This window comes from Pseudophryne corroboree, chromosome 4 (genome assembly GCF_028390025.1).
Source record: "Pseudophryne corroboree isolate aPseCor3 chromosome 4, aPseCor3.hap2, whole genome shotgun sequence".
Lineage (NCBI taxonomy): Eukaryota > Metazoa > Chordata > Amphibia > Anura > Myobatrachidae > Pseudophryne > Pseudophryne corroboree.
Window position 1 is genome coordinate 607726078 of NC_086447.1, and position 17686 is coordinate 607743763.

At 46.0% G+C, this 17686-nt stretch overlaps 1 protein-coding gene across 3 annotated transcripts in view; it reads right to left on the reverse strand.

Moving 5' to 3' along the window:
• Nucleotides 1-17686, reverse strand: part of LYST (lysosomal trafficking regulator) — an 864675-nt gene that overhangs the window by 505242 nt on the left and 341747 nt on the right. The window lies entirely within an intron of this gene.

Here is a 17686-nt window from a genome sequence, read left to right on the forward strand (position 1 = left end):
GATATGGCGCCACAATCCCTTCGGTTACACGACGCCTGAAAGTACCACTCTCTATTTATGGTATCGTTATGGAAGATCGCAGAGTGAAGGTGCGCGAGTTTGCTGAGGCCGTAGGCATCTCGACGGAATGAGTGCATAACATTCTGTATTAAAAAATTGCACATGAAAAAGCTGTGTGCACGATGGGTGCCGTGATTGTGGACTCTCGGTCAAAAACGCATGCAAAAAGACGTTTCAACACAGTGTTTGGTGATGTTTAAGCGCAATTCACAGGATTTTTGTTGTCGATTTGTGACCACTACTACGCTCCTAAGTCGAAGAAGCAGTGGACAATGCCTGGTGAAAGTGCGCTGAAGAAGAAGATTGTTTTGTGGGCTGGAAAGGTAATGGCCACTGCTTTTTTGGGATTGCCAATGAATTATCCTAATTGATTATTTGCAAAAAGGTAAGACAATAACAGGAGAGTACTACGCATCATTTAGAAGAAGAGCTGAAAAATAAACGGCCAAGATTGGAGTGCAAAAGGGTGCGCTTCTACCAAGATAACATGCCGTCCCACAAGTCGACTGTCACAATGGAAAAATTACTTAAATCGGGCTTCGAATTGATTGCCCATATACCGTAGTCTCTGGATTTGGCCCTGTGCGACTTCTTCCTGTTTCCAAATTTGAAAATCTGGCTCAGTGGGAAGAAATCCTCATTAAATAAGGAAGTCATCACTAGCGTCAATGAGTGTTTTGAAGCTTTGAGATACCCTACTTTTACGGCATTAATAAATGTGAAACTTGTTGGACCAAGTGTATCACCCTTGAGGGAGACTATGTCGTGAAATAAAGGCGATTTTTTTCACCCTTGAGGGAGACTATATAGAGAAATAAAAGCGATCCCCCCCCCCCCCCCCAAAAAAAGTGATTCATTGCTTTTTTACCACACTTATCAAACAACCCTTGTATACTAAATATAAAACTCGTTGGTCTGTTTGATTGTTTGTCTGTTATATATTCAGACACCGCTACGCTGACTGGGTAAAAAACCAATGCAAGGTGGTCCGGTTGGATCCTGCCCAGGTTTTAGGGGGGTCAGGGTACTGGTCAGACCTCTCATTTATGTACACTGGTCAGAACTTTGACCCAGATCCACTGGATGTATTTGGACGGAAACATCACAGAGTGGTAACATTGAATCCCAAAAGACATACTAGGGGGTTGGGGTCCTGGTTGGACCTCCTGTTACCGTTAACCATGCAGAACTTTGACCCACTGAGCCTGTTCTGGGCCTTCCAATGGATGGATTTGGATGAAAACTTTAATAAACTGTAATAACTGACAGAAATAACCATACTTCAATGACCTGAAATAAGTGACTTAAGTAACCATATATCAATGAACTAAAATAATCGTCAGAAATGTATGTGGGAAGACAAAAAATATTGTGTACCCAAAAGCCTTGGAAGAGCAACATTGATAACAGAAGGAAAACTTTAAACCCATCTTGCAATAAAAAGGAGAGTAATCATAGACTTACCATGTTAACACTCTTTCTGCGAGAAACATTGGGTTCCACAGGGAAAACATTGGGGTGTAGAGTGGATCGTGATCCAGAGGCACCAACAGGCTAAAGCTTTAGCTGTCCCAGGATGCACTGGGGCCTCCTCTATAAGCCCGCCTCTAGGCACTGAGAGCTCAGTTTCATTAACCAGTCCAATGCAGGAGCAAGAGAGAAGGCAGATGTTAGTCAAATAGAACCACAACCTCACTACAGGAGAAGGGACCAGTGGCTAATGCCATACAAACCCAAAGAAGCTAGGTGCATCAGGGTGGGCGCCCTGTGGAACTCAAAGTACCTCGTAGAAAGAGAGTTAACAATGGCAAGTGCACCATAACCCTCCTTTTCTGCAGAAGGTTACATTGGTTTCCACAGGGAAAACATCGGGGATGTCCTAAAGCAGTTCATCAAGGGAGAAGACGCGCTTTAGCGGATATGATAATCCGGCGTCCAAAGGAAGCATCCTGGGAGGCGGGGGTATCAAAGGCATAGAATCTAAGAAACATGTTCACTGAGGACCACGTTGCCGCCTTGCAAATTGTTCTGGGGATGCATGATGGCTGGCCAACCAAGAAGGTCCAAGAGATCGAGTAGAATTGGTTTAATAGCAGCAGTAGCTGGGAGTCTAGCATGCGCATAACCTTGTGCAATCACCATTCTAATCCATCTGGCCAAGGATTGCTTATTCGCAGGCCACCATATTTGTGGAAACCAAACAGGACAAAAAAAGGGTCTTTGACCTCCTGATAGAGGCAGTCCTCTGCACATACTGTAGATATGGAGTACCCTTACCACATCCAAAGAACATTCTTTGGGAGACGAGTCCGAAGAGATAAAGGCCGGGACCACAATCTTTTGGTTAAGGTGAAAAGATGATACCACCTTAGGCAAAAAACCTGGTTGAGGTCGTAGAACCGCCCGGTCACAGTGAAATATCAGAAAGGGTAGACGACAGGACAAAGCGCCTAAGTCCGACACCCGTCTTGCAGAAGCAATAGCCAGCAATAACAGAACCTTGGCCATGAGCCATTTAAGGTCCACCGTCTCAAGAGGTTCAAATCGAGACTCTTGCAGGGCATTCAGGACAACAGACAAATCCTATGGAGCCACAGGAGGGACATAGGGAGGCCGAATCCGTAGGACACCCTGAGTAAATGTATGAACGTCATGTATAGACGCAATTTTTCTCTGAAACCATATCAACAAGGCAAATATGTGAACCTTGAGGGAGGCCAGACGAAGACCTAAGTCTAGGCCTCGCTGCAGAAAAGCGAGAATTCTGGAAGTTCTGAACCTATAGGCATCGTAATTCTTATCAGCACACCAAGTGAAGTAAGAATTCCAAACCCTGCAATAAATCCAGGCAGAGGCCGGTTTCCGAGCCTTCAACATAGTGTTAATAACCGCCTTGGAAAATCCTTTGGCCACACTGTCAAAGCCAGTCTGGCCAGGTCTGAATAGAAACAAGGGCCATGCACGAGGAGGTCTAGTCATTGAGGAAGTAGAAGGGGACGCACTGTCGACAGACCCAAGACCCCAGGCCCAAGCCGGAGCGACTAGAAGTAGTGTTCCTCCCTCTTGTTTGAACTTCCGTACAACCCTGGTCAAAAGTAACACCAGAGGCAAACGTAGGGTAGCCGAAAGTTCCATAGAATTGCCAGAGCGTCCACGAACGCTGCTTGAGGTTCCCTGGTCCGAGATCTGAAGACCGGAACCTTGTAATTGTGTCGAGACGCCATGAGGTCTATGTCTGATAGGCCCCAACTGTCCACTAGGAGTTGAAAGACTACTGGATGAAGATTCCACTCTCCGGCGTGTACGTCCTGGCGACTGAGGAAGTCCGCTTCCCAGTTCAGGACGCCCGGAATGAACACTGCCGATATGGCTGGCAGATGGCATTCTGCTCAACAAAGGATTCTTGACACTTCCATCATTGCCATGCGGCTTCGAGTGCCACCTTGATGGTTTATGTATGCCACCGTGGTGGAATTGTCTGACCGTACTTGAACAGGCCTGTTCTGTACCAGAGGCAGGGCAAGAGATAGTGCATTGAACACTGCCCTCAGCTCCAGAATGTTTATCGGGAGGAGTGATTCCTCCTTGGTCCAGTAACCCTGAAAAGAGTGTTGCTCCAACACCGCTCCCCATCCCCTCACACTGGTGTCCATTGTCAGTAGGACCCAGTCGGGGATCCAGAAGGGACGGCCCCTCCTCAATTGCTGGTCCTGGAGCCACCAGGTCAGCGAAAGATGTACCCCCGGAGTCAAAGAAATCATGTGAAATCTGATCTGATAAGGAAAGCCATCCCACTTGGAAAGGATTAACCTTTGTAGTGGGTGGGAATGAAATTGAGTGTACTCTACCAAGTCAAAGGGCGACACCATCAGGCCAAGTACTTGCATCGCCGAGTGTATTGACACTCTGGGGCAACTAAGGAAGCATCTTATCCTGTCCTGAAGCTTCAGGACTTTTTCTGGAGACAGAAACAGTCTCTGACTGTGTGTGTCCAAGAGTGCCCCAGATGCACCATGCTCTGAGCTGGGACCAGCGAGGACTTCTTCCAATTGATAAGCCACCCATGGGCTTGCAGGAAGGTTACCGTCAGTTGCAGAGGACTGAGGAGGATTTTGTGGGAATTTGCCAAAATCAGCATATTGTCTAAATACAGCAGGATTCTGACTCCCTGGTGACAGAGATGGGCCGTCATCATGGCCATGACCTTGGTGAAGATCAGAGGAGCTGTAGCCAGTCCAAATGGCAGAGCCTTGAATTGGTAGTGAAGGTTGCCAATAGCAAACCGCAGAAACTGCTGATACGATATGGCAATAGGTATATGCAGGTATGCATCCTGTATATCCAGAGATACCATATAGTCTCTGGGTTCCATAGCCAGCACAAAGGAGCGCGGCATTTCCATACGAAACCTGGACACTAAATAAAAAGTAGCAGCACGTGTTGATGAATAGTCATATACACAATGTTAATAATCAAATAGTAACAAATTTAATTTGGTATAAAATAAACTTGCATAAAATCTCACAGGACACATATAAAAAAAGAAACCTAACATACAGGGTATTTGAACAGCACATATGCAGATTGTCCATTCCTAATTTAATACCTCCTTGTCCGCCATGGTATATAGTCCCAGTTTAATGTACGTATCCTAGGATATAAGTACCTGAGTCACTGGAGGGTTACTTGCAGTGCAATAAATTGGTCCAGACTCCTCACGAGAGCTGTGACAATGTTCAATACATTCCAGGGAACCGGTGATTTGAAATCCAAAAAAAGGCAGGCGTCCAATTACAGGAGGTTGGTTCAGAGAGTGCTGAATGTGATCCGAATTGAGACCTGTGGTATCCTTAAGCGTTTCGCCGCTCCTGGCAGCTTTTTCAAAGGTGACTAGATGGTAACTGTTATGTTCTTATATACCTCTTAGCCCAATATGGCCGCTAATTAGTAGGTGACATTAATCAACACTAAACAAATAAAATTTACAATATAACATACAAATGGGTTTATGGGAGGCAGACCCATTAATACAATATCAATAAAAGATTGGATTTTAATAATTTTAAATATTTTTCATAAAAAAATTAATTTATTCTCGGCAGATTCATTTAAAAATATACAATTTCCCTCTTCCTATCATGCGACTTGTTTTAGCCAATAAGGATACAGGGAATGAACCGTTGCTTAGCAACAGTGTAACATGAGAATCCACCTGAGATGGAGTCTCCCATTTGTTACACAACTCTGCAGGGAGAGGATAGCAATCCAAGGCCCGTTTAAGCAAAGGGAAATTCTTCCCTGGAGTAGACCAGGGTTCCCTCCTGATGTTCACGAGATGGTCAGAATGGGGTAATACAGTTTTAACCACCTTCTGCTGTTTAATCTTATCAGTTTTCTTTGCCACATTAGTGGAATCATCATCATCCCTTAGAATGTAAACTCTCACGAGTAGGGCCCTCTTCCCTCATGTGCTTATACTTTTCTTACTTTAATAATCCTCAACTGCCCAAATCCCACAGTTTTTTGGCCACCTTGAAACGTATCTCTGTCGTTTACTAATGTAGTTATGCTTAGTTACCTTGTACTTGTCCTATATTGTCTTCAACTGTAAGTCACTGTTTTCCTGTTTTGATTATGTGCATATGTACACTGTAATTGGGCGCTGCAGAACCCTTGTGGCCCCATATAAATAAAGCATAATAATAATAATCAGTGATTTGTAGGATATGCTTAAGAGCAACCACTAAGGCAGGGACCTCATTTTGCAAGGGAGAATCCTCATTAGTAACACAGGATTCAGTGTATGACAGCACACTCTTCTGATGAAACATAAGAGAAGTTTGTAGATTGTGAGAAGGAAGCAGCCCGCTTAGAGTATCCAGGGACACGGGAGTGACCAGGGGTAAATTTTTGTCTCACCAAGGACTGATTTAGTTGCTGCAGCTGGTTAGACAGATTTTCCTCCCAAGGTCGATTAACCATAGGGACAAATTGTGGCGGTAATGATACAAGTGGTCCCGTAGGGGGCGCTAGGCGTTCCACCAGAGTACCCAGTAGGTTGGTGAACACAGCCCAGGGTGGCTCCTGAATAAGTGCAGGAACTGTGGACTGACTGGGAGGTGCAAGACAGGTATATCCTTGGAGCATGCTCTGCATGATGCAGGAGCTTCCACTGATTTACAGCCCTTTCTGTCAGACATTATGAGATATATGCAACAACAGGGCTATTGTAGTACAATGAAACCAGACAAAAAACAATACCTGCGGATACAACCTAGTATTATGTGACTGTAACACAGTACAATATACGTATTTAATAAACACTGTGCAATACCAGGGCCGTAACTACGTGTGTGCCAGGTGTGCTCGCCCGGCTCCCTGTCTCTCTGCCCGCTGGAGCTCGCGGTACGGCTCGTGACGGCGCGTCTGGCGGCGGACCTGCAGCAATCCTCCTGCTGGAGGAGTGGGACAGAGGAGGCCCTGACTGCCGGGTGGAGCGCAGCAGTGCTCGCCCCGAAGACCCGCGGGGACGCTGCAAGCGGGTGAGTGCGGGGGAAAAAGCCCGCGAAGCCGCCATTTTCTCGGTCTCTGCCTGTCTCCCTGCTCCTGCCGCCCTTCATATCCTGCGGTGCCGCACAGTGAGGTGAGCTCTGGCTGGGGCTGCCCCTCTCTCTCCCTCCTGGGCTTAATAACAGTTTGTAGTGTGGCACCTTGACTCTGGTTCCCCCCCACGTTTACTTCAGAGATATTTTGGATATACAAAGGGGATGGGAATAGAGGGCAGGAAGAGAAAAGGATATACAACGGTCTCTATATGCTCCCTGTAACTCTACAGTAAACATACATATGCACATACATATGCTCTGCCCTTGTGCTGAACCAGCCAGTCTCCTATTCCTGGTACACCTATTCCTGGTACACAGACTATTCTGAGGTGTGCCCATAAGCCTGCTCTGCTACGTTATTGTTTATCATATCTGCCTGACCCTAGCAGCTCTAGCCCCTGTGCTGACCCTATACTGCTTGGGGACTTTTTTGCTGTAATATCCTCGGGGCCCTGACTCCGCGTCCAGTGCTGCGATGGTGAAAGGAGGGGAAAATGCGGCGAACGCCGCTGCAAAGCTGGAGAAATTTGCTAGATCGCAACAGGCATCTCATTCGGCAAAGCAGGGTGACACTGACCCATCCTCGGCTGCGGCTGAGGTTGCTGCCTCTGACCCCACTGAGCAAGTTCACTCTACCCAGCAAATACTACTGGCCATTTCTGCGTCTGAACAGAGAGTCACGGACAAGATTGGGCAGGTGCAAGCGGACGTCTCTCTTCTTAGACAGGATCTGCAGAAAATCCGGGAAAGAGTGGGTGAAACTGAGCATCGGATATCGGCTCTGGAAGATACTACATCACCCCTACAATTGAAAGTGGCAGATTTGTCTACCCAGGTGATATCTATGCAGGCTAAAATGTCCGATATTGAGGGGAGGCTACGGCGCAACAACGTTCGGTTTGTTGGGCTCCCTGAAAGAGCAGAGGGCACCTCCCCGGAATCATTTCTGGAAACTTTGCTTGTTAACTTATTTGGCAAGGAAGCATTTACCACTCAATTCGCGGTGGAACGAGCACACAGACTCCCACCTAGACCACCGCCGCCCGGGGCTCCGGCTAGAACATTTATTGCTCGTTTCCTACATTTTAAGGACTGTGACGCTATACTCCGTCTGGCCCGGACGCAGGGCCCTATCCAATTGGATGGACATAATATATCCGTTTTCCCTGATTTTGCCCTGGAGGTGCAAAAGAGTAGGTCACAGTTTCTGCATGTAAAGCGTCAACTCCGTGACCGTAATATACAGTACGCTATGCTGTTTTCGGCCAGGCTGAGGGTGGTGTCTGATAACACCACTCACTTTTTTTCCCACTCCTCAAGATGCTGTTGCATGGTTGGAACGACAGCCTCGTCCTCCTCGATGATGTGTTATTGTACATTTGTTGGTTTATTGCTCTCTTAATGCTGGTAAAGCCTAATTGTTTCGTATTCCTATTATGCTAGTCACACTGTGGATGTATGTGCAATGTTCTAATGGGGCAATGCTGGGCAGCCTAATGTCGATTCTATGTTGGGGTACGCTGCTGGATATGATTTTTCAGGGTTAGGGTACTACTTCTATCGGTATTCTGTGGAGAGTCTATGCCGAAGATCGTGTAGGGGCATTTCTTTGGGTTCTTGGTTAGGCCCCTATCCCTTAGTTTAGTTAATTTGGTGGGAGTTATGGGATCCAGGTATACCTTAAGTTTACAAGGTGATACAGGGTGGGTGTGGGGGGGGGGGGGGGGGGGGGGTTAGTTTGTTTTTTTTCATGCCATCAACTTTTGCTTATGTGTGTGTTCAGCTATGCTGCGCCATTTGCGAATGATATTGCTTTGATTTCCTCTGTTTCCAGGGACATAGTGGGACTGGCTGTCCCTATCCGCAGCCTACACTGCTTTGCGGCTCGGCACCGCCGGGCTCTGATGTCTGTCTCTCTTTTATATCCTATCACCCTTTTCTTACATACTTTCTATGTCTGCTGTTTCTGAGGGGCTCCGTCTGCTCAGCTGGAACGTCAGGGGATTGATCGAAAAGAGATCGTTGGTCTTGACTCAGGTTAAAAAATACCAGGCAGACATAATTTGTCTCTCTAAAACCCATTTGTTTGGAGGTAGGGTGATGGCGCTCAAGAAACCCTGGATTAGTCATGTGTACCACTCCACTTTCTCCGGTAGTGCTAGGGGTGTTTCTGTATTAATTAGAAAATCTATACAATTTCACTTAGACGTCTGTGAAACAGATCAATATGGCAGGTACGTCTTTCTGCGCGCCCATATTAATCGTAGACTATTCCATATTTTAGCTGTCTATGTCCCCCCGCCATATAACAATGAGGTTCTCAGTCATGCTGCCCGATTTCTAGCCCAGTCCCCCGCTACCCCTGTAATATGCTTGGGAGATTTTAACAATGTTATGGATCGTGCCCTGGACAGATGGAGAGAGTCGGTTACTTCTCCCTCTCCTTCGGTATCCCCTACTCCGTTTGCACGAATGGTGGGGGAGCTGGGGCTGGTGGATATATGGAGGAGTCGCAATCCCACGGCTAGTCTGTTCTCCTGCCACTCCGCTACCTATCATGCCTTCTCTCGCATTGACTTGATCTTGATTTCTCCTGACTTGTCCCCTGATGAGTTGGCGGTGGACTATCTCCCTAGAGGTATATCGGATCACTCTCCTGTATCACTTACGGTTAGTGTTGGTTGGGAGCGCGGTGCAAAAATGTGGAAACTTAATCCCTTCTGGTTAACTTTATTAGGGGAGGGTGCGGATTTGGTTGCTGCCTGGGAGGGGTTCTAGGTTGATAATCTGACTTACGCTGACCTGGCGCTCAAACATGACGCTTTCAAAGCGTTCATGCGGGGCTCCTTTATAAAACGAATATCTGAGGTTAAATTATCTAGTAAGAAGGAGGAAATGCGATTGGAGGCCCTATGTCAGTAATTGGAATCCCAATATATACCTACCCATTTACGTTCTGATGAACTGTTGTGGCGGGACGCGCAGGGAGAGTGGTCCGATTGCTTATTTGAGAAGTCCAGGCGTAGACTCCTTTTTGCGGGACATGAACACTATTTTCAGGCAGAGATGAATGGCAGCTACTTGGCTTTTCTGGCTCGGTCTGAATCTACTAGAACTATGATTCAATGTGTGAGGAACTCGGATGGCCAAATGTGTTACTCTGGCTCGGCGGTGACTGAGACATTTCGTAGTTATTATTCCTCGCTATATACATCCCGAGCCACTTACTCCAATGATCAATTGAGGGATTATTTGGCTCGGCTGGATTTGCCCCGTCTGTCCCGGGAAGATTCTGGGGCTCTGGATTCACCAATTACTTTGGAGGAGGTGGAGACTGCGATCCTGTCTCTTCTGGCGTCTAAAGCACCGGGTTGTGATGGGCTTCCGGGTGAAGTCTATAAGAAATTTAGCAGATTTTTTGCCCCCTATCTCTTACAATTATTTGACCTATTGTTGGAGGACGGGACTCTCCCTCGCTCTATGGCCGAGGCTAATATAATTGTCTTGCTGAAACCAGGGAAAGACCCCCTGCTCCCCGAGTCTTACAGACCCATTTCCCTTCTCAGCACGGATGTCAAGATACTGGCAAAGATCTTGGCATCTAGATTGAATTTAGTTATTACAACAATCATTCACCCGGACCAGACAGGATTTATGCTGGGTAAGTCCACTGCCCAAAATTTACGTAGACTGTTTTGTCATTTGCAGAGACGTGATCTGGTGGAGTGGGATGCGGTGGTGGTGTCTCTCGATGCGGCCAAAGCATTCGACTCAGTGGAGTGGACGTATTTGTGGGGGTTACTGGAGAAGTTTGCTTTTGGCCCTCGTTTTATTAGGTTTCTCCAGTTGTATTCCTTGCCTGTGGCCCGTGTGACGGCCAATGGTTTCACGTCTGAGATTTTTGCGTTGGAGAGGGGCACTCGGCAGGGTTGCCCCCTATCCCCTGCGCTGTTCGCAATTGCCGTGGAGCCGTTGGCTGGCTTGCTACGATCTAATAGCAGGATTAGGGGTGTTAAGGTTGGGGGCCATGTGGATGTAGTGGTCCTGTACGCAGACGATATGCTCCTTTTCTTGAAGGACTCTGAGGACTCCTTGCAGGCTATGTTGCAGGTAGTGGAGGATTTTGGAGTTTTTTCTGGTTTACTGATCAACTGGGATAAGTCGCATATTTTTCCCTTGTCTGGTTTTCTCCCTGAGAGTACCCAGGGGGTGCACCCCTTGCAATGGACGCTGCGGTTCAAATACTTGGGTATCTGGATCACGCCTATGGCACGCAGTTATGTGGCCCAAAACATTGACCCCATTCTGATGACATTTAAAGAGAGGGCTCATAGCTGGAAAAAACTACCCCTGTCTGTCCTGGGTCGGGTTAATTTATTTAAAATGGTGATGGAGCCAAAGTTCCTATATGCCCTGCACAACTCTCCGGTCTACCTCCCGAAAAAAGTTTTCACTGTTATTGAGGGCGGTCGGTCCTCATTTATATGGGGTAATAAACCAGCAAGAGTCTCTATTAAGACGCTGTGTAGGTCACAACTTTCGGGGGGTGCAAGTCTTCCTAATTTAAGACTATATTACGTAGCGGCACAATTGTCCCATTTGAGTGAGTGGACTGGGGATTCCTTGGATCCAACAATGGGGGGTCTTCTGGCTGAGCGGGCGGGGTGCTCTCCTGTTTTCTCCTCTTCAACTCCTTCTCTCTGGCCGTTCGGCTTCTGGTTTGCCTCCCTTGTTACGCCAAGCCTTGCTAATCTGGCGCTATGCGCACACTCTATATCACAGGTTCTCAAACTCGGTCCTCAGGACCCCACACAGTGCATGTTTTGCAGGTCTCCTCACAGAATTGCAAGTGAAATAATTAGCTTCACCTGTGCACCTGCTGGGTGACCTGCAAAACAAGCACTGTGTAGGGTCCTGAGGACCGAGTTTGAGAACCCCTGCTCTATATGATTGGGGGGGGGGGGGGCAGGATGCCTGTACTCCGCTATGGTTTAATAGTGCGTATTCAGAGTTGTACAAGATATATTCAGATAATATTTGGATAACTAAGGGTGTAATATTTTAAAATCATCTGTACCAAGATGGAGTGCTCAAGTCTTTTCAGCAATTGAAAATCGAATTTGATATATCAAACACTGCCTTGTTTCGGTATTTCCAGCTTCGACATGCAGTGCAGACCCAATTTCCTCATGGCCCACCTCCAATTGTAGAATCACCCGTTAAATCGTTGCTCACTTCTTAGTCGAAAGGGAAAAATATCTGTCATATATACTGCTTTGAATACTAGATATGGCCCTGATCATTTGAATACTCTTCGTATTAAATGGGAGACAGATTTGGGACCTTTGTCCCAGGAGCAGTGGATCCAGATTTTAGGCTCCATTAAATATACTACGCCATGTATAAGATATAAGCAAGTCTTTTTTTATATTCTGCACAGGGTGTATCGAACTCCTGTCACTATGCAAAGGGCTGGTCTTAGGGATAACTCTTGCTGCCCCAGATGCCGGGAGGCCGATGCCGGATTCTGGCACTTGTTATGGGATTGCCCTGTAATTTCCCTTTTCTGGCGTAAGGTGTGGGGTGACATAACCATGACTGCTCCATCCCTTCCCACATTAGACCCCGGCCTATGCCTGTTTGGATTGGATCTTGAGGAAACACACTCTGTCGTACTGTACAAATATGTCCTGTGTCTCACTACGCTGGCGAGGGTTGTCATTGCCAGGGTTTGGTTCTCAGCTGACATACCTAAGGTGGAGTAATGGAGGGCGTTAGTAAATTCTGTACTTCGACATGAGAGATATATGTATAAGATAAGGGGTTCCAACTCTCAATTTACAGAGAAGTGGGACCGCTGGTGCAACACACGGCTGGGCAGACCGGTATTGGACACCTAGGCCTTCCTTTCACAGATATCGTTTACCTTGGAACTCTAAGTGAATTTATTTGACACACACACTACACATTGAATTCAATATATATATCTTTATTGATGGCAATTGTTACAGTTAGTTTTACTGTTGTTGTATGTTTTATGTACTGTATAAATGTCACAAAACCCAATAAAAATTACTTGATTTAAAAAAAAAAAAGGGGGGCGCTGTCTGCCGTAATGTGTAAAAAGGGGACGCTGTTTGCTGTAATTTGTAAAAAGGGGGACGCTGTCTGCCATAATGTGTAAAAAGGGGACGCTGTCTGCCATAATGTGTAAAAAGGGGGACGCTGTCTGCCATAATGTGTAAAAAGGGGGACGCTGTCTGCCATAATGTGTAAAAAGGGGGACGCTGTCTGCAGTAATGTGTAAAAAGGGGACGCCGTCTGCCGTAATGTGTAAAAAAGGGGACGCTGTCTGCCGTAATGTGTAAAAAGGGGACGAGGTCTGCCGTAATGTGTAAAAAGGGGGACTGGCTGCCGTAATGTGTAAAAAGGGGACGCCGTCTGCCGTAATGTGTAAAAAGGGGACGCCGTCTGCCGTAATGTGTAAAAAGGGGACGAGGTCTGCTGTAATGTGTAAAAAGGGGACGAGGTCTGCTGTAATGTGTAAAAAGGGGACGCTGTCTGCCGTAATGTGTAAAAAGGGGGACGCTGTCTGTCGTAATGTGTAAAAAGGGGGACGCTGTCTGTCGTAATGTGTAAAAAGGGGACGCTGTCTGCCGTAATGTGTAAAAAGGGGGACGCTGTCTGCCGTAATCTGTAAAAAAGGGGCTCTACCTGGTGTAGTGGCGCTACTGTGCAGCGTAATTTGAATAATGGAGACTACTGTGCACCGTAGTATGAATTGGTATTATTTTGTGCCCACGCCCCTATATATTTTTCACACGCCTACTGCGCGCACTGCCCCTATCTTACACTGGGGGCGCCAATGCCATTTCTTGCACACAGCACTAAAATGCCTAGTTACGGCACTGTGTAATACTATATTATAAGACCCAAACGCACCGAGGACACCACAGCAGATACAGGCACACAGTCACAGGCAATCCAGAAATTATCACAATAAAGCTGCACTGTACTATTATATACAGTATGTATATATCACAGCGCGGTCAGTGACTGGAGGATACATCAAAATACTCATAAAATATATTCTGTAAAGGTACTCTTTTTCTCAACTAACGCTGTCTGTAGCAAGACATTACTCAAGTGAATGTAAAGTCACAGCTCTGTATAAAGGCAGCTTTACATGAGAGACCAGGCTCTGCAAAATCAGAGACCTGCTGCTGCTGCTATGCTGTAAGATGGTGTCCAGTGTCTCTGTGAGGGAGTTAAGGAGAGTGTGAGGCAACTCCAGGGCCGGAAATCTGCAAGGAGATGTCGCCCTAGGCCGGGGAAGGGGCTACAGGTCAAGTGCCGCCTCCCCTGTGCTGGACTTCCACCCCAGGTACTAGCGAGTCTTATTAAACGGGGTGTTAGTACACCCGACCTGTACTCCGACGCCCTGGTGGTCTAGTGGGGTCTCTGCCCAGTGACAGTGTCCACGCCAGCGCCGCGACCCTTCTACCTAGTCGCGGTCGGAATACGATTTAATGGCGGGTCCCACCTGGGGGAACCTCTTACCTCCAGCCCATAGCAGCCACGCGAACCAGAAGAGCGGTCTGTGATTCTGTGCCTAAGCCGTGACTTCTCCGCCGCAAGAACCCGGGAACCAGGCCGCGGGAGTATGCAACGCCGCTTGGGAGGTGATGGAGCTGCAGCGCTGAATGTCACCCTGACAAGCTTTTCAGGACTGCCCAGTGCAGCCCTCCTGTTAAGTGACCTGCTGCTGCAGGCACCAACTCGAAACTGAGCTCTCAGTGCCTGGAGACGGGGTTATAGAGGAGGCCCCAATGCATTATGGGACAGCTAAAGCCTGATGGTGCCTCTGGATCAAGATCCACTCTACACCCCGATGTTTTCCCTGTAAAAACCAATGTAACCTGCTGCAGAAAGAGAGATTTTAAAACTGAACCGAAAGGAAAACTGGGGATTAGGGCAACTGGCAAAACCACAAAAAAAGAAGAAAAAAAAAAAAAAAGACACTTGGCAGCCACCTCATAGATTTGTTGGAAGAGCTGCTAAGCTGCTAATTATGTTTAAAAAGTTGACAGTTACATCCAACTCATTGATATCCAATAGCGTGTAGATTTAAATCCAGGCAACGCCGAGTACTTCTGCTATATATATATATATATATATATATATATATATATATATATACGAACACAGATTGGCGGCACTCACAGACTTTTCAAAAGCTAAAGGACCACGTAAGTCTTCTAGCGCTTAACGTTTCGGTTTATTTCAACCGTCATCAGAAGCAATAAACATCTTACAAGTGAACATACCTTTATACACAAACAGATCACCACACGTGCAGGTTCCCCGGAGCCCCGGGGAAGGATATCCGGTTAAGTCATCTCACACTGACAAGCCTGCCCAGCCAATGACGCTACCTGGTTACTGTGTACACCATCACCATAGAAACATCTACCGAACACATGAAAGGGTCAGGAATGAATGTTACAGGCTATTTGCACGTCTAGCAATATTATATAATTACAATAACTGCTTAACGACAAATGAGGTATTGTTAGATGCTAAGTTCACCAGATGCCTCTGATTGATGTATAACATTTAGGATACCATTACTTCCACCATATGATAATAAAAACATGAATTCACATGAGTTAATACAATATGTTGAAAAGAGTATTATTTGATAGAGTCTGTAATCCAAATATTCATTATAAAAAACAGGTAAAAGATAAATTCTCATTGAGGCCAATAGGGGACACCGTATTTAATTGGCGTATCCATCGCGCTTCCCTTTGTAATAGCTGCCTGGCTCTATCACCACCCCGTTTGGACAATGGTACATGGTCCAACATTTTATATCTTAAGGATGACAGATTATGTCTGTATTCCTTAAAATGCTTGGCTACGAGTTGATCAATCTGCTTGCCTTCCAAAATTTGTTTAATGGCACTCCTGTGTTGGGACATTCTTTCTTTGAATTGGCAGGTAGTTTTTAATTTTTATTTAGTTTTAATTTCTTATGAACACTGTTGGCTGTGCACAGCCGATGTAGTAAGCTTATACACAAGTATCCCACATGAACGTGGATTACAAGCAGTTGAGGCTTTAATCAGAGATGATGCTCACTACACAGGCCCAGATGTCGATTTTTTCATGTCTCTTATTTGGTTAACCTTGCATCGAAATTACTACTTATTCAATAATGAGTTCTTCAGGCAATTGCAGGGCTGCGCAATGGGTTCTTGCGCAGCTCCGGCATATGCAAATGCCTTCATGTTTAGTGTTGAGAAAAACATGTTCTTCGCTGACAATCGATTTAGCCCTCACATTGCGATGTACACACGTTACATCGATGACGTGTTCATGCTATGGACTGGTCCTAAAGATGAGTTCATTCTAATGATGCAGTATGCTAATACTGTTGATGATTCCATAAAATTTACCTTTGACATACAATTTGAAAATATAAATTTTTTAGATGTGAACATCACTAAGAATAAGAGTAAATTTGCTACCTCAGTCTTTACTAAGCCTACCGATGTCAACTGTTTGTTGCTATCATCTAGTCATCACCCGAGTCCGTTAAAAAACGGTCTTCCGTATTCACAATATCTCCGCATCCACCGCATTTGCAGTGATGCTGATAAGAAAATACAAACGCAAAAGTTAACTCAAAAATTCTTGCAGAGAGGGTATTCCAACAAACTATTGCAGCAGGTAATGCTACGTGCTTTGAAAGAACCTATTGTTCCAGTTTCTAAAAAATTGGATAAGAAAACTGATCAAGCTATGATTTGTGTTTCTGAATACACCACTGCTAGCAATAAATTAATGGGCACAGCTAAACGCATTTGGCCCATTATTCAATCAGATCCTGACCTGTCTACCTTATCCACACGTAGATTGTTACCGTGCTATAAACGCTGCCATGATATGGTAGTTCATACAGATATTTCACAATTTCCCTCTAACACTAAGCCCATATTTCTAACTAAAAAACCAGGCAATTATAGATGTACAGGTTGTACAACTTGCCTGTATTTAGAAACTGGGGATTACATATTACATCCACAGTCAGGTCAACGCATTAAGATTTCACATGTTTTGACTTGCACAAGCAGATATGTGGTCTAATGTCTACGATGCCCTTGTGGGCTCTATTATATCGGCAAAACTACCTGCCAATTCAAAGAAAGAATGTCCCAACACAGGAGTGCCATTAAACACATTTTGGAAGGCAAGCAGATTGATCAACCCGTAGCCAAGCATTTTAAGGAATACAGACATAATCTGTCATCCTTAAGATATAAAATGTTGGACCATGTACCATTGTCCAAACGGGGTGTAGTACGGCTGACCGGCGGTCTCCTGACCGCCGGTCAGCTTACCGACGCAGGAATCCCGGCAGCATACCGATGCCGGGATCCCGGCGGGGAGGGGCGAGTGCAGCAAGCCCCTTGCGGGCTCGCTGCGCTCGCCACGCTGCGGGCTCGGTGGCGACCTGCGGGCGCCACGGGTTCTATTCCCACTCTATGGGTGTCGTGGACACCCATGAGTGGAAATAGTCCCTGTTGGTAGGCATGCCGACTATCGGGACAGTGACCCGTCAGGCTGGTGGAGGAGGTCATGTGACTGTCGGTCAGCTGACCGGCGGTCACATGAATACCACCCGTCCAAACGGGGTGGTTATAGAGCCAGGCAGCTATTACAAAGGGAAGCGCGATGAATACACCGATTAAATACGGTGTCCCCTTTTGGCCTCAATGAGAATTTATCTTTTACCTGTTTTTTATAATGAATATTTGGATTACAGACTATCAAATAATACTCTTTTCAACATATTGTATTAACTCCTGTGAATTCATGTTTTTATTATCATATGGTGAACATAATGGTATCATAAATGTTATACATCAATCAGAGGCATCTGGTGAACTTAGCATCTAACAATACCTCATTTGTCGTTATGACTGTCATTAAGCAGTTATTGTAATTATATAATA